Raw genomic sequence first — 17,194 nt, forward strand, 5'->3', positions numbered from 1 at the left:
CACACATTTTATTTTATTTACATGGACATCAACCTCACACAACCCCGACCTTTACTCTAAAAAACTCTATAACACAGGAAATAATATTACTTCCATTTTACAGACAGGGAAACTGAGGCAAAGAGTATTTAAGTAATTTGCCAAAGTCCACACTACAAACATCTGGAGGAGCCAGGATTTAAACCGAGAATCCTAACACTACCTTCATGCTGGGTAGTGACCACAGAGCAACACTTCCTGGTATTAAGACACAAGAGCAGCAGGTGTGCAGGGGAAGGCAGGGGGATCAGGGTTGAGATACAGCCAGGCAGAGGTGCTGAATGGCAAGTTGAAGGGAATAGTCTGGAACCCGGAAGAGAAGGCAAAGGTGGAAGTGGAGATTCAGACGCCTACAACGCAGAGGGCAAGCTGAAGCCTCGGGCTAGAAAAGCTCACCTGGACACTGAAGACAGAACACGGAAGGCATCGGAAGAGAGCAGTGGACGGGCCTGACCCGCTCCAGCACTTACAGCAGGAGGAAGTGCAGAGGCCAGGAGAGGGTAAGGAGAGGCCAGAAAACAAAACCACAATATGACCTCCTGGGAGAAAAAGAGACAAGTGTTTCGAATCAGGGAGTAAATACCATGTCTAGTGCTGCTAAGAAGTCAAGAAAGATAAAGACCTAGCTTATTTTTATTTAATAGCAGTAAATAATTGGTGACCTGTCTTGGAATCTTTCCTTTGAAATGATGAGACCTCGAGTCAGCACACAGTGGGCTGAGGGATGAGATGGAGGGATCCAGTCCAGACCAGGCTCGCACGAAAAGGAAGAGAGCACAAAGAAGTCCTAGACTGAGTCCAAGTTTCATTAGTGTGTCTGCAGAGTCTCGAAGAAACGCTGTTGGTAAGGAAGGAGTTCACAGCAAAAGATGAAAACACCACAGAAGGAGAAGACAACAGCGGGCGCCAGGTCCCCAGCAGTCAGGCACCAGTACGAGGGGGACGGTTAGCTGGAGTCACCCACACGCGGGTATTCCAGGCTGACATGCTAAAAGAATAATGCAAAGGGGACTTTAAGACTCCATCAGGAGTGACTGACATAATAAAACATCACATCTGTGATGGACAGGAAAGAGGAAAGAGGTAAAGACACGTAGAGGTGTCGGTGGACTTCAGGACTCAATGAACTGCTCGAGTTGGCCTGGGAGGCACTACAAAGACAGACGGATGTCCAGGTTAGTCATTTCAGACGTAAAGCCTCTTTGGCTGATGAAAAGCATTTCATATTTGCTCTATGCCTTCACTTTAATTTTAATACAAGGCCAATAATACATGAAGATTTCCTGTTGGGTTCTTCATGTTGTTTCCAGAGACAGTTTCCCTAAGAGTTCTGCCAATTCAACAAAACCTTGTCTCTTGCTGAATACCAGCTTTTTTTCTTTTTCTAGGATTGGAGCTTGATAGTCCTTTTTATTTTTTATTTTGACACAGGGTCTTGTTAAATTGTCAAGGTCAACCTTGAACTTGCCATCCTCCTACCTCAGCCTCCTGAGTCGCTGAGATTGAATGCAGGTGCCACCGTGCCTATCTTAAACACTGGTTTTTTACACAACTGTTTCTTCAGTCCAACAAGATTAGGTTTAAGATCTGGTGTGCTCTGCCCCTCCAGAATAGGCCTCCTATGATAGCATCTTCACTCTGCTGTACTTTGTCTGAGCCATATTTGTTGATTTCTTCGATTAATCTAAATGGTAATATTATAGAAAAGAAAGACTTTAACCAGCTGCATGAGCACCATGACTTAATCTTCTTGTGTTTGTTTAGACATCTACCAGGAGTTGCTGCTCATCAATGAATTGATTCATTTGTCTCCAATTTGAAAACCATTGCCATTTAGAAATACACAAATAACATGTAAAGAATCCAAGAAGAAACCAAGTTGCCCACTTTTTAAAAAATGTGTTAATTTAAACCTGCAACAAATTAAAATCTTCTGACTTGTTCTTTCAGACTGGGGCCACATGAAGCAAGCCACGGGAAGTGGAGGGGTGAGGACAGCGGGAAACGGGCTGCAAGCTTCAGAACAGTTCTGCTGCCCTCTCCGAGAACCGCCACCTCAGTGCAACATCACAGGCACTGGCCATTGTGGCTGTTAGGACTGGCTTCAGAAGCACAGGCAGTGGGAAGTCTTAAGTCTTGTGCTTAGTTGGCCTTGCTTAAACAGAGTAACTAAGCCCACCTCCCCAGCCTCGGCTCCACTACCACGCCTACAAAAAGCTGGCAGCATGGCGACCCTCGGAGCTCAGGCAGAAGGGTCCGCAGGAAAGATGAACTTAAACACTGACCCCTGGGCTTAAGAGATCTAGTTTCCAGGGTTTTGTCTAGTCCCTCCCTCTCATGTTGTTAATTTTTTCTTGTCCTTTTACGCCACTTCATACCCTTTTTGTAAAGAAAGGGGGTCTAATAAGATAATCACACTCTAAAGTTGTACTTTCCACACACTCTCTACTCCTCTGAGCAAAAACACAGCAGTGGGCCTTTCATCCGCCATTTGCCTGCCTCTCGCCTGTCCATCGCCTGCCTTATACCTATCCATCTCCCAACGCATGAGATTCACCTCCATGGTGTGACAATAATCAGCAAACTTATCGCCAACCACCAGTGGAGCACCAGCTGCCTGCTGTTGCCTGGAAGTTCACTGTCACAGTACCTGCAGGTTTGATTACATGTGGCTGCTACCATTTTGAGACAACAGCCAAGCCCCATAGGACCCCTGGCCGGACTGACTAAGCCCCATCTCCAGGATCCCTCAGCCCAACCGATCACTCCCTGCCTCTGGGGCCCTCACATCAACAGACTGCTCCCTCCCTCCAGGACCCCCAGACCAACTGACTGTGCCCTATCACTGGGACCCCAGACCGACTGATTGCACCTGGCCTCCAGTATCCCACAACCACACCAAACACACCCAAACTCCAGGACCCCTGCCTGACCAACTGCACCCGCCTCCAGGACCTCCTGCTGACCACGGCCACACCCTGAGCTGCAGCTCCCCATTTGCCAACACATTTCGAAGCCAGAGTGACCATCTTGGATAATCCTGGAAGCTGCAGCTCTGATCTTTAGGTGGGGCAAATCCCATCCTCAGAGGCCTGCTGGAGACTGGAAGCTCATTGTCAGGTACCTCTCATGCATCAGGCTACTGAACACTGGGAGGTTTCATTACTATATGACTGTTATACTGTAGATTTTCTTTTTTCTCCTTATTGAAAAATTATGTTTTTATTTCTTTACTTTTCTTGCTCTCTTTTCCTTTTGTTTGCCTGTTCCCTCAGAGTCTCTTTCTCCCTTTTTGCATGCTAACATCCAATTTCTTTTGATTACACTCTCACCCTTTCTATTATCTAGAACTTCTGTATATTCTTTTCTTATCCCATTAACAACCAAATTCTCCATCCCTCTGCGTACTTTGTCCTCCATTAGAAACTGCAGACCTTATTGCAAATCTGTTTGTTTTACTGAAGATAATATTTGAACTCATTCTGTTTATTATGACAATTTTGTTATTGTCCTCATAGGGACTATTTGGTCTAGGATTGCATAGTGTCTGCTAATTGGGCACTGCTAATACTGATCTTCCCTTAAAGAAAAGGTTTTGGAAACCTATAGGGCCACTATAAGCCTATACGATGAAATCTGCAATACCCCAGATCTGCACTGCTAGAGGGGAAGATACATGAGCAACATGAAAAATCAAGGGAAGAAAATGATCCAAACAAATAGATTCTATATTAATAGAATCAAATGACAGTATGTTAGAAGAAATGTCAGAAAAGGACTTCAGATTATCCATGATTAAGATGATTCACGAAGCAAAGCATGAGATAAGAGAGCAAATGCAGGCAATGAATGATAATACCAATAAGCTGACAGAGCAACCACAGGAAGCAAAAGATCATTTCAACAAAGAGATAGAGAATCTCAAAAAAAAAAAACAAACAAACAAACAGAAATCCTTGAAATGAAGGAAACAATAAACCAAATAAAAAACTCAATGGAAAGGATCACCAAAAGACTAGACCACTTGGAAGACAGAACCTTAGACAATGAAGACAAAATATTTAATCTTGAAAATAAAGTTGCCCAAACAGAGAAGATGCTAAGAATCATGAACAGAATCTCCAAGAACTATGGGACATCATGAAAAGACCAAATTTAAGAATTATTGGGATTGAGGAAGGCACAGAGATACAAACCAAAGAAATGAACAACCTATTCAATGAAATAATATCAGAAAAATTCCCAAACCTGAAGAATGAAATGGAAAATCAAATACAGGAGGCTTACAGAATACCAAATGCACAAAATCACAACAGATTCACACCAAGGTACATTATAATGAAAATGCCTAACATTCAAAATAAAGATAGGATTTTGAAGGCCGTGAGAGAAAAGCATCAGATTACATATAGGGGGAGACCAATACGGAGAGCAGCCGACTTCTCAACCCAAACTCTAAAACCTAGAAGGGCCTGGAACAACATATTTCAAGCTCTGAAAGAACATGGTTGCCAACCAAGAATCCTTTATCCAGCAAACTAACCTTCAGATTTGAAGATGAAATAAAATCCTTCCATGATAAACAAAAGTTAAAAGAATTTACAAATACAAAGCCTGCGCTACAGAATGTTCTCAACAAAATATTCCATGAGGAGGAAATGAAAAACAACAATGGAGGTCAGCAAAGGGAGGAACTACCTTAGAGAAAAACCACTCAAAGGAGAAACCAAGCCACCTTAAAAACCAAAAATAAGCCAAATGACTGGGAATACAAATCATATCTCAATAATAACCCTGAACGTTAGTGGCCTAAACTCCTCAATCAAAAGACATAGATTGGCAGAATGGATTAAAAAGAAAGACCCAACAATATGCTGCCAGCAAGAGACTCATCTCATAGAAAAAGACATCCACAGACTAAAGGTGAAAAGATGGAAAAAACCTACAACACAAACGGACTCAAGTAAAAAAGCGGGGGTTTCCATCCTTTTTTCAGATAAAGTGGACTTCAAGTCAAAGTTAGTCAGAAGGGATAAAGAAGGACATTTCATTCTGCTTAAGGGAACCATAAATCAGGAAGATATAACGATAGTAAATATTTATGCCCCAAACAATAGTGCATCCTTGTACATCAAACAAATCCTTCTCAATTTCAGGAATCAAATAGACCACAACACAATAATTCTGGGTGACATTAACGCACCACTGTCACCACTGGATAGATCTTCCAAACAAAAACCAACCAAAGAAACCACAGAACTCAATAACACAATCAATAACCTAGACTTAATAGACATATATAGAACATTCCATCCATCAACAAGCGAATTCACTTTCTTCTCAGCAGCATATGGAACCTTCTCGAAAATAGACCATATGTTATGCCACAAAGCAGCCATTAGGAAATGCAAAAAAATAGAGATACTGCCTTGTGTTCTAACAGATCATAATGGACTGAGAGTAGAAATCAATGACAAAATAACGAACAGAAATTACTCCAACACCTGGAGACTAAATAATATGCTATTGAATGAAACATGGATAACAGAAAACATCAGGGAGGAGATAAAAAAATTCTTAGAGGTCAATGAGAATGATGATACAACATATCACAATCTCTGGGACACTATGAAAGCGGCACTAAGAGGAAAATTCATTGCATGGAGCGCATTCCAGAAAAGAATGAAAAGTCAACGACTAAACGACCTAATATTACAGCTCAAAGTCCCAGAAAAAGAGGAAGAGAGTAACAGCAAAAGTAGTAGAAGACAGGAAATAATTAAAATCAGAGCTCAAATCAATGAAATTGAAACAAAAGAAACATTTCAAAAAATTGACAAAACAAAAATTTGGTTCTTTGAAAAAGTAAACAAAATAGACAAACCCTTAGCCACACTAACAAAGAGAAGGAGAGAGAAAACTCAACTTTCTAAAATTCATAATGAAAAAGGAAATATCACAGCAGACACCACTGAAATACAGAACATAATGAGAAGCTACTTTGAAAATCTGTATTCCAACAAAATAGAAACTACCGAAGACATTGACAAATTTCTAGAGACATATGCTCCTCCCAAACTGAACCAGGAGGACATACACAATTCAAACAGATCAATATCAAGCAATGAAATAGAAGAAGCCATTAAAAATCTACCATCCAAGAAAAGCCTAGGACCAGACAGATTCTCAGCCAAGTTCTACAAGACCTTCAAAGAAGAACTCATTCCAATACTTCTCAAAGTATTCCAGGAAATAGAAAAGGAGGGAACCCTTCCAAACTCATTCTATGAAGCTAATACCACGCTCATATCCAAACCAGGCAAAGACACATCAAGGAAAGAAAATTTTAGACCAATATCCTTGATGAATATAGATGCAAAGATCCTTAACAAAATATTGGCAAACCGTATCCAAAAATATATTAAGAAAATCGTGCACCATGATCAAGTGGGGTTCATCCCTGGAATGCAAGGATGGTTTCACATCCATAAGTCAATAAATGTAATCCATCATGTCAATAGACCTAAGGATAAGAATCATATGGTTATTTCAATTGATGCAGAAAAAGCGTTCGACAATATACAACACCCCTTCATGCTGAAAACACTAGAAAAAATAGGGACAGTAGGAACATGCCTGAACATTGTAAAGGCTATTTATGCTAAGCCCATGGCCAACATCATTCATCATAGAGAAAAACTGAAACCATTCCCTTTAAAATGGGAACAAGACAGGGATGTCATCTTTCACCACTTCTATTCAACATTGTCCTCGAAACTCTAGCCAGAGCAATTAGGCAGACTAAAGAAATTAAAGGCATACGAATAGGAAAAGAGGAACTTAAGCTGTCACTATTTGCTGATGACATGATTCTCTATTTAGAGGATCCAAAAAACTCCTCCAGAAAACTTCTAGACCTCATCAATGAATTCAGCAAAATAGCAGGCTATAAAATCAATACGCATAAATCTAAAGCATTTTTATACGCAAGTGACAAAACAGCCGAAAGGGAAATGAGGAAAACAACTCCATTTGCAATAGCCTCAAAAAAAATAAAATACTTGGGAATCAATCTAACCAAAGAGGTAAAAGATCTCTACAATGAAAACTACAAAACACTGAAGAAAGAAGAAAGAAATTGAGGAAGACCTTAGAAGATGGAAAGATCTCCCATGTTCTTGGACAGGCATTAATATTGTCAAAATGGCAATACTACCAAAAGTGCTCTACAGATTCAATGCAATTCCAATTAAAATCCCAATGATGTACCTTACGGAAATAGAGCAAGCAATCATGAAATTCATCTGGAAGAATAAGAAACCCAGAATAGCTAAAGCAATCCTTAGCAGGAAGAATGAAACAGGGGGTACTGCAATACCAGAACTTCAACTATACTACAAAGCAATAATAACAAAAACAGCATGGTATTGGCACCAAAATAGACAGGAAGATCAATGGTACAGAATAGAGGACGCAGACACAAACGCAAATAAATAGAATTTTCTAATACTAGACAAAGGTGCCAAAAATATGCAATGGAGAAAAGATAGCCTCTTTAAACAAATGGTGCTGGGAAAACTGGAAATCCATATGCAAGAAAATGAAACTAAATCCCTATCTTTCGTCCTGCACAAAAATCAACTCACAATGGATCAAGGACCTTGAAATCAGACCAGAGACACTGCATCTTATAGAAGAAAAAGTAGGTCCAAATCTTCAACTTGTTGGCTTAGGATCAGACTTCCTTAACAGGACTCCCATAGCACAAGAAATAAAAGCAAGAATCAATAACTGGGATAGATTCAAACTAAATAGCTTTCTCTCAGCAAAGGAAACTATCAGTAATGTGAAGAAAGAGCCTACAGAGTGGGAGAATATCTTTGCCAATCATACTTCAGATAGAGCACTAATTTCCAGAATATATAAAGAACTCAAAAAACTCTACACCAAGAACACAAATAACCCAATCAACAAATGGGCTAAGGATATGAACAGACGCTTCACAGAAGATCTACAAGCAATCAACAAACATATGAAAAAATGTTCAACATCTCTAGTAATATGAGAAATGCAAATCAAAACTACCCTAAGATTCCATCTCACCCCAATTAAAATGGCGATTATCAAGAATACAAGCAACAATAGGTGTTGGAGAGGATGTGGGGGCAAAAGGTACACTCATACATTGCTGGTGGGGCTGCAAATTAGTGCAGCCACTCTGGAAAGCAGTGTGGAGATTCCTTAGAAAACTTGGAATGGACCCACAGTTTGATCCAGCTATCCCACTCCTTGGCCTATACCCAAAGGGCTTAAAACCAGCATACTACAGAGATACAGCCACATCAGTGTTCACAGCTGCTCAATTCACAATAGCCAGATTGTGGAACCAACTTAGATGTTCTTCAGTTGATGAATGGATAAAGAAATTGTGGTATACATATACAATGGAATATTACTCAGCTATAAAGAATAATAAAATTATGGCATTGCAGGCAAATGGATGAAATTGGAGAATATCATGCTAAGTGAGATAAGCCAAAATCAAAGGACAAATGATCTTGCTGATAAGTGGATGATGACACATAATGGGGGTGGGGGCAAGAATGGAGGAAGGAGAGACTGTATAGAGGGAAAAGAGGGGTGGGGGAAAGGAAAAAAATAACAGAATGAATCAAAAACTATTACCCTATGTAAATGTATGATTACGCAAATGGTATGCTGTTACTCCATGTACAAACAGAAACAACATGTATCCCATTTGTTTACAATAAAAATAAATTAAAAAAAAAAAAACACAGCAGTGGGCCTAATCAAAGTTGGGTTAGGCATTTTACAATGCCAGTTAAACTAGAATTCATCTCAGTCAAGCTGAGATGCCGGTACTTCCCAGACCAGAGCTTCCTTGTGGTGTTAGTCAATGTTTGGAGGCTGGAGGTGGGTGGGGTATCTACAGAGGCACCAGCATGCCCCCCACCTTCATTAATGAATGTGGGATGAGGGAAGAAGGAGGTGAGGGAGAATTCCTCAGGCACTGGGCGTGTGGTCAGCCTCCTGGGGCAATGGCTTGTTCTCTGGTGGTTTTGCAGGTGAAGAAACCAAGGCCCAGAAAGTGAAGAGGCGAGGTCAGGGGCTTGGCGACGGCAGAGCCCATACTGGTCATGCTGCATCACATGCTGCTTCCCTTTTCGTCATTCTTAGGATGGATTAGACACAGCCTGCTGAAAACTGCAGGATTCGGCCTCATAAAAATGCATTTTATCTATTACAATGATAACTAATGCTAAGTAAGAAAACTCAAGGTGGGACGATAAATACAAAGAACAATGATGGTTTCAAACTATCAAGATTAAAAAGCTTGGGGGAAAAGAATGCCTTTAAAAAGAGGAGAGCAGGAAAAAAATTGTCTTATTTTGGTAACCATGTTGCTATAGCAACATCAGAATGTATACAGAATGTATACAGAAGGTCTTTCAAATCTATATGGGTAATAAGAGATATACATGTATACATAGGGCTATCCATATCATTGAACAAATACCAATCCCCACAACCTTGCCAAATCTAGTAACAAGAACACACACATAAACATCATTTATATGAATCATAAAGCACCTGCCAGCTTCTGTTCGCTGTGAGCATGCATCCACAGAGAAGGAAGGGAGGAAAACAGGGCGCTCCATACCTGAGGACTTTGGTCTGGAGCTGATGTGGGAGAAAAACGAAAAGATAATCAAGGATTAGATGGTCTTAGAACCTCATGTTAAGAATACAACTTGTTTAGGTTCCTCAAAGTTCATGTAACACATAGTACAAACACCAAAATAATAAATTCATATTTAGCCATCTATACTAAAAACATGCTGCAAACTCCTAGGTTTAAATTATTTGTCAATGGCTGATGTTTACTGAAGTCACTTTTCAGCAGTCTGAAAAAGAATCCAATGGTGCTCAAGCTCCTTAAGTCTGACCACACTTCCGTAGGTAAGAGTTCATTTTCCTTCAGGAATTTTTACCTTGTTCCAAGAGGGCACACAGAATCCTGGGAGAGATCTGAGATGGTTCCTTAGGAAGTAAGCCTGTCCCCATGAGAATCACAGTTCTGCATCAGTTCTTTTTCTATAAAATCTTAACTATTAAAATACTCACTTATGGCATCATTCTTAACACAGATGCCCCTTATGCTCTTCCAAGAGCACCAAAGAGTGCTGCAAAATTAGAGAAAGCAGAAGCCTGTGTGGAATGTACACAGACGACCTTTTCAAGAAGGAGACTCGAGTGTTCAAGTAGGCACGGACACCTGTGCTCTGGAGAAAAAAGCAATGGCTGCAGAGGCAGGCACTGCCAGGGCCGGTTCCCCACCTTCCTCACCTCGGAACCCACACTGTTCAGGGAGAAATGAACCAGCCCCCTGCAGTCGGTGCCCATGGTCCCTGCAGCAGTGGCCAGGGATACAAGATGACGTTTCCTAGGAAAGTTTGATCTCCTTATAGAAGCGTTTGCCCTGACTGCTTCTCCCCTCATTCCTTGCCTAGAAACTGGACATGATGCCTGCTGGTCTAGGGCCCATCTTGAAACCATGAGGAGACCAGCAGGAGGCTGAAGATCTACTCGCTAAGGAGGACAGATGAGAGATGGAAAGGAATTGGGTCCCTGGTGGTATCACTGAGTTGTCCAATCCCCTCCTTGCTTCAAGAAACATACTCTTGTCCACCTAACCTACCTGCTATAGAATGGACGCCCAGCTGATATAACCAGTCCACGTAGAAGGCAATTTGGCAGGAAAAGAAACAAAAAATGCCCAAGGAAATCTGCCTGGTGCCCTACCACCCTCTACTCCATAAACTCAGACACACTCTCTAGTTTTGTCCCAAACTGTGGACTCAACTTGGCTCTCTGGACCTTTGGCACCCCCTGTGCCTCTTTCTTTGGGCTGACTGCTCTGAACATGACTTATCTGGCTTACCTAACCTGTGCCAACTGCCAATTATGATCAACAGGACTTTAAGTCCCATCCCTCCATGGGCAGGATACTTCCTTCTATGGCTTAACTTTCCATGTGATCATCTCAATGTGGCATGGGGCAGAAGAGAAATTAAAGAGGAAATGTTTAAGACACAAGTAGAGATTACTGTATATAACTGACTGACTTCTGTAAGCGACTGACATTTGTGAGAACTGAACCAAATACTTTTTTAAAAACTGTAAGGTACTCAAAGCACCACTTAATCTGACTGAATAGTCAACACGAGGTTATAACCAAGATGGGCAGCCCTCTTGCTCTCAGCATCTCTCCTTTGCATCTAAGAATCCAGGACATAACACAATAAGCAAGGAAGACTCTGGAAGGTGGGACAAAGGTGGCAGAGGACTTGGAATCTGGGGACTTGAGAAACACCAAGGCCATGAAGTTCCTAGGTTTCCTTATTGTCTCTCATACATGCCAGAGAAGGCGCTGCAGAGGTATCCCAACCAGAACCGCAATCACTGCAGAACAACAAAAGCTCAAGCAATCCTGGAACCACTGGCTGACCAATGAAGGCTGGCCAAACGGCAGGAACGTTCGTTGGCAATTACCTGCTGAACTCCAGCCAAACGCAACTAAAACCCTGCCCTCTCCACCCCAGTGAGCGGGGACTTGCCTTCTGTGCCACCCGCCCCGGTCAACGGGCATGGGCGCACACCCTCCCAGCCTCCCAGCTGGTGGAGTTGGTGGCTCGGCTGGGGCTGATCTAATTCTCCTCCTGCAGAAGCAGCAGATGCTCCTGTTCCCCCACCAGCTTAGCGTCAGCAGGACCACGGGGGACTGAGGCTCCACACTACCCTGCCCTGAGACACAGCAAAGTGGTGCAAGCTGTAGTGGCGAGTTCTCCAGCTTCCTTTCCCTCCTGGGATCAGTGAGACAGCGGGGAACTAACCCTCCATACTCACCTGGAAGCAGAGACTGAATGAAGCACTGGGTGCCCTAGCTCCACCTCTCCCATGCCTCGGGGCCAACAGGATACAGAGGAGAACCAAGTTTCTGTCCCTAAGCACACAGCAACAGAACAGTATGCATCGGCCCTCCTTGATGACAGTGAGTTTAGCAGCAGGGCCCTTCCTCCCCGTCTTCAATCTACTTAAGCCCCCAACGTTCTGGATGATGTCCACCCACATTGATGAGAACAATCTTCTCGGTTTACCAACTCAAACACTAATTTCTTCCAGAAACATCCTTACAGGAACAACCTCAAAAAATATCTTACTAGTTAAGTGGATCAAGAGCCTCATAGTACAACCTCCACAATAACCAGGGTACAACTGAAATAATTTATCAAATCAGAATCAGGAAATCACAATGTTAATGAGAAAAGAAGATTAATATAATAGACCCAACAGTGAGAAGAATCAGATGTTGGGATTCAAGGATTATAAAGCAGCCATCAACAAAAATGCTTCAAGATGCAATTACAGCCAGGCATGGTGGTATGAGCCTGTAATCCCAGCAGCTCAGAAGGCTGAAGCGGGAGGATTCAAGTTAGAAGCCAGCCTCAGCAACTTAGCAAGGCCCTAAGCAACCTACTGAGACCCTGCCTCAAAATAAAAAATAAAAAAGGGCTGGGTATGTGGCTCAGAGGTAAAGTATAAAAAAATTTAAAAATTGCAAACTCTCTTGAGACAAAAGAAAAAACAGAAGTCACAAAAAAGAACCAGATAGTTAAAAAAGTAAAAAGTATAATGACTGAAATAAATTCACTGGATTAAAAAAAAAACAGAGAATGACAGAGAACAGAATCTGCAAACTTGAAATCAACAGAATTTGTTCAATATGAACACAAAGAAAATACACAGAAAAACGAACAAATTAACAACAAAGCCTTCTGGAACTATGGGATGATAATAAAAGAGCTACACATGACTGGACTCTGCACAGGAAACTGCAGTGGTACAAGGTGTCACCACTGATGAAGGGAACAAAGGCCCTCCAGGCTTTCTTATGAATGTGTCTGAACATACAGTTAACTCAAAATAAAAGTCAAAATTTAAAAACCAATTAAATCCTGAACAGAAAGATCTTCGACAGTAACCCGCCACGCCACAGCCTTTCAGTCCTCTGAAATAAGCAGCGCTGCCATGAGCGTGCCACTCTAATGACGGGAAAGGTCTGTGTTGCTGCAGAGCCTTCTGACCACTGGTGAGCATGCACGGTGAGCGTGCACGGTGAGCTCACACCAGCAGACTCAGCAAGCTGGGCTTCATTAAAACGCAAAACCTGGGGCTGGGGAGATAGCTCAGTTGGTAGAGTGCTTACCTTGTAAGCATAAGGCCCTGGGTTCGATCCCCAGCACCCCCCCCCAAAAAAAAAAAAAAAAAAAAAAAAAACGCAAAACCTCAGTTCTGCAAAAGTCAACGTCTAGCAAATGAGAAGGCAAGCCACACACCAGCAAAAAATATTTGCAAAAATGCATCTGACGAAGGACTGCTATCCAAAATACACAAAGAACACAATAAGAACACAATCTGATTTAGAAATGGACAAAATAACATTTCACCAAAGAAGATATACAGGTGGCAAGTGCATAAAAGGATGTTCAATGTCATGTCACTATGGAATTGAAAAAAATAAGACCCCAAAAAACAGCAGAAGTAAAGTCTACAGAATCTGAACAGCACAATTTGACAGTGAAATTTGATGGATCTACTAAGACGCTATGTCCATAATGCACCCTTTTCAAGTATCTATGGAATATTTCCAAAAACTCTCTGTATATTAAATTCTTAAGACCTCCCAAATCAGTTATATTCTCTGTCCATAGTCAAAGAAAATAGATGTAAATAAAAGGATAGCCACAAAAAATATGCCCATCTAGAAATACTAGCATATTCTTCCAAGTATTTTTTAAATTAAAAAGGAAAAACTAAACTTTCATCTAATTTAGAAGTAAATGAAAATAAAGTACTATTATTAAAAGGTTTGTGGTTGGCTTGTCATCCCAGGGAAACTTGATAACTTTAAATGTATTATTAAAAACAGACTGAAAGCAAATTAACCAAGACTTCAACTCCACAATTATCAAGAGACCTAGAAATTAGAAGTTAATAAATACAAGTAAGAGAATAAATGAGTGAAATAAAAAATAAACAGAAAGAAACCAGTTTGATTGATGAAACCAAATCTGCTCCTTCGAAAGTCAATAAAAAGGACAATCTGTTTACTTTCCTCAGGAAAAAAGTTTCCTCCACCCCCCAAACACAAATAATTAAACCAAGGAAGAAAGAAAGGAAATCATAACAAAGATAGAGGATAACCTTTTAAATAAGAAAATACTACATATTACTAAATGCCAAGATGCATGAAATGCCAAATGATATGTATGCTTGATTGTCTAGGAAAATGTCAATTTCTAAAACTGACTCAAGAAGAGGTAAAAATCCACAAGTAAAACAATCATTACAGAGGAAACACAAAGGGTCATCAAAGTCCGACCACTAGAAAAAGATACAAGGCATATTCTACCACGAAGAGCTACCAAGCCTGCAAGAACAGGCAATGCTGCATTATTCAAAATGTCTAGTGTACCAAAGATGGAAGGCTTCTTAACTTATTTCAAACCAGGCTGATCTAAGCCAGTCTTTATACCGTAAAAAACAAAACTGCAGACCAGTTGACCTGTGAACATAGATACAAAACTTTATGTAAAATATTAGCATATTAATCCAACACATGAGAAGAACAAAGTTCTTCATAAACTATTTTACACATCACAGTAGTATGAACAATTACTTTAGTATTTACAGAGACATTAAAAACTATTTTAATAATTACATATTTATTTTTTGACCTATCTATGGCAAGTGATAATGTTCTTCTACTTATTATGATCATAAAAATACATATATTTAAGAGAATAGTTATAGAAAATAGTACAGAGTACTTACAGCTGTGGCAAAAATCACGAAGGAAGTAAACACATGCATAAAATTCAAGGAATCCCAAAGTACATACTGTGATCAGAATGGCTTTGTACCAAAAATGTGAGTATATCTTTATATTAGAAAATTAGTACTAATTATATTAGAAATAGTAATATATTTATATTAGAAAATTAGTACTATTAGTACTATATTAGTACTATTTATCATATTAACAGATTAAAGGAGAAAAATCATATGATCATCACAATAGAAGACAGAAAAGCACTTATTAAAATCCAGTTACAATTCGATTTTTTGAAAAATTGGAAATAAAAGGACAAATTCTTAAACTGATAACAGGACATCTTCTAAAAACCTAGAGCAAACATTCTATTTACACAGAAACACATTGTACAAATTCACATCGAATCAAAAATGACAAAGATGCACTTCCAAGTTATTATTTAACACTGTTCTCTAGGTCCAATGCAGTGTAATAAGAGAAGAAGGGTAAGGGGAGATGTAACAATTGGAAAAAAAAAAGATGTCTATTTGCATGATATGATCAATTTTCATGTGCATGTGTGCATCATGATATATGTAATATACATATATTCAACAAAATCAACTGAAAACATACAATAAAAACTCAGTAAGGGAGTTAGATGCAAAATCAATATAAAAATCAATAGCATTCAAAAAAATAGAAAATGTAGTGAAAAATGTTCGATTTCCAATACCATCAGAAATTATGTATCCAGGGGTTAAACTAATAAAGAACATGCAAGAAAATGCAGACTTTTATTAAGCAGTTCACAGGACTTCTGAATAAATGGCAAGGAGGGGAAGACTACATTCCAGGAAAAGAAAACTCAAGATTATAAAATGTCAATTCTCAAGATACCTAATTGTTCTAGAAAATAAATGCAACCCCAGTCTAAATCACAACACAGAATGTTTTATGAAATCTGGTAAGTTGACTCTAGAATTTTTCCAAACATGGCTTCCTGGGAGGGGGTGGAGGCACCAAAAACGATAACTATGAATGAGATTTCGAAGCGTGCAGTTAGTTATGCAGTGAGAAAAATCACTACAAATAAACACTCTACAGTTGACAAATTTCACTAATGTCACCAATAACAGGAAAAGAAGGTACCTTTTTAAACACCCCACGATGTGTTTTGCTGACATTTCTGGCTGTGAGCCCCACAGTTGGTTCAAGAAGCTTATTGCTTTCGAGGCAACCCCAGTGGTGAGCACAGGGCCCAGGAGCCCTGCCACTGGGTGGCCACGGATGCTGCGGTTTCGTAGCAGTCGCTCAGAAAGGTCTTTTGGCTTCAGAGGTTATTAGTAATGCCACTTAAGTATCTAGTGTTGTCAAATTTGGGAAATCCTCATCAATTTTTTCTATATAAATTATAAGAATTTTGGCATTTCTAGTTTCTTCAAAAGTGACTAATATTAAATTTTCCTTGAAATAACAAAATTTATGAGCCAGTTTATCTTGGATGTCACCTTGGAAATAGTACACCGTGATTTTTATATTCAGTATGTTAGCAGTTGTCAAGTGAGCAGGAAACAAAACTTTCTCCAATGAATTTGAATAATTAACTCCTCTTCATTGGATTATCAAATAATCCAATAACTTTTATTGAAAATTTATCTCTTTGATATAATCTGAAAAATTTATAATTTGCTTTATGCCAGAAAAACTTCTATCGCTTAAATTGCTCTACGTTGCTTTAATTTCATTAATTTAAAAAAAATTCATATGCATCTAAATTTTTGTCTGCAATTTTTTGCTTGCTTTATTGAAGCCATTCTAAAATATCTTTACAAATGGCAATTATAATGGTGTGCTCGCAAGTCACCTCTCCCTTACTGAAACCCGCACGACTGTCTACTGACATCAAAAGTGGGACAGAGGAGAAAGCAGTGGAAGCAGAATTTTTAACTGACTGGAATCAGACCATCTTAGCTTCATCCTACTCCCGGGACCTCAGAAGGAAGACTTGAGTCTGGCTTTGAAACTTATGCATCATCTGATTTATCAATCTGTCTCAATTGGCAACTTTAACTTTCTCCATGTGCTAAAAGGCAAGACATACGTTTCTGAACTGGGCTGATGAGCCTAAGGAGAACCGTGAGGCTTCTTCACTGAGGACCCAGGCTTCCTGCAGGCAGCTGTCAAGACTGGGGATTTTAAGGATCAGGACCATTGAATGAGTACAGGTAAAAGGGCTTGGAGGACTAGGAACCTCCT

General features: G+C 40.0%; 1 protein-coding gene across 4 annotated transcripts in view; it reads right to left on the reverse strand.

Annotated features, from left to right (window-relative positions):
- LEKR1 (leucine, glutamate and lysine rich 1) overlaps nucleotides 1–17,194 on the reverse strand; it is a 200,321-nt gene that overhangs the window by 125,050 nt on the left and 58,077 nt on the right. The window contains exon 1 of one of the 4 annotated variants that reach the window (XM_079101104.1): nucleotides 436–3,422. The exons of the other annotated variants lie outside the window; for them this stretch is intronic. The gene's annotated coding sequence lies outside the window, so the exon portion shown is untranslated. Of the gene's footprint in view, nucleotides 1–435; nucleotides 3,423–17,194 lie in introns of those variants that run through there. 4 annotated transcript variants of the gene reach the window in all.

Source organism: Sciurus vulgaris (genome assembly GCF_902686455.1).
Source record: "Sciurus vulgaris genome assembly, chromosome: 10".
Classification (NCBI taxonomy): Eukaryota; Metazoa; Chordata; class Mammalia; order Rodentia; family Sciuridae; genus Sciurus; species Sciurus vulgaris.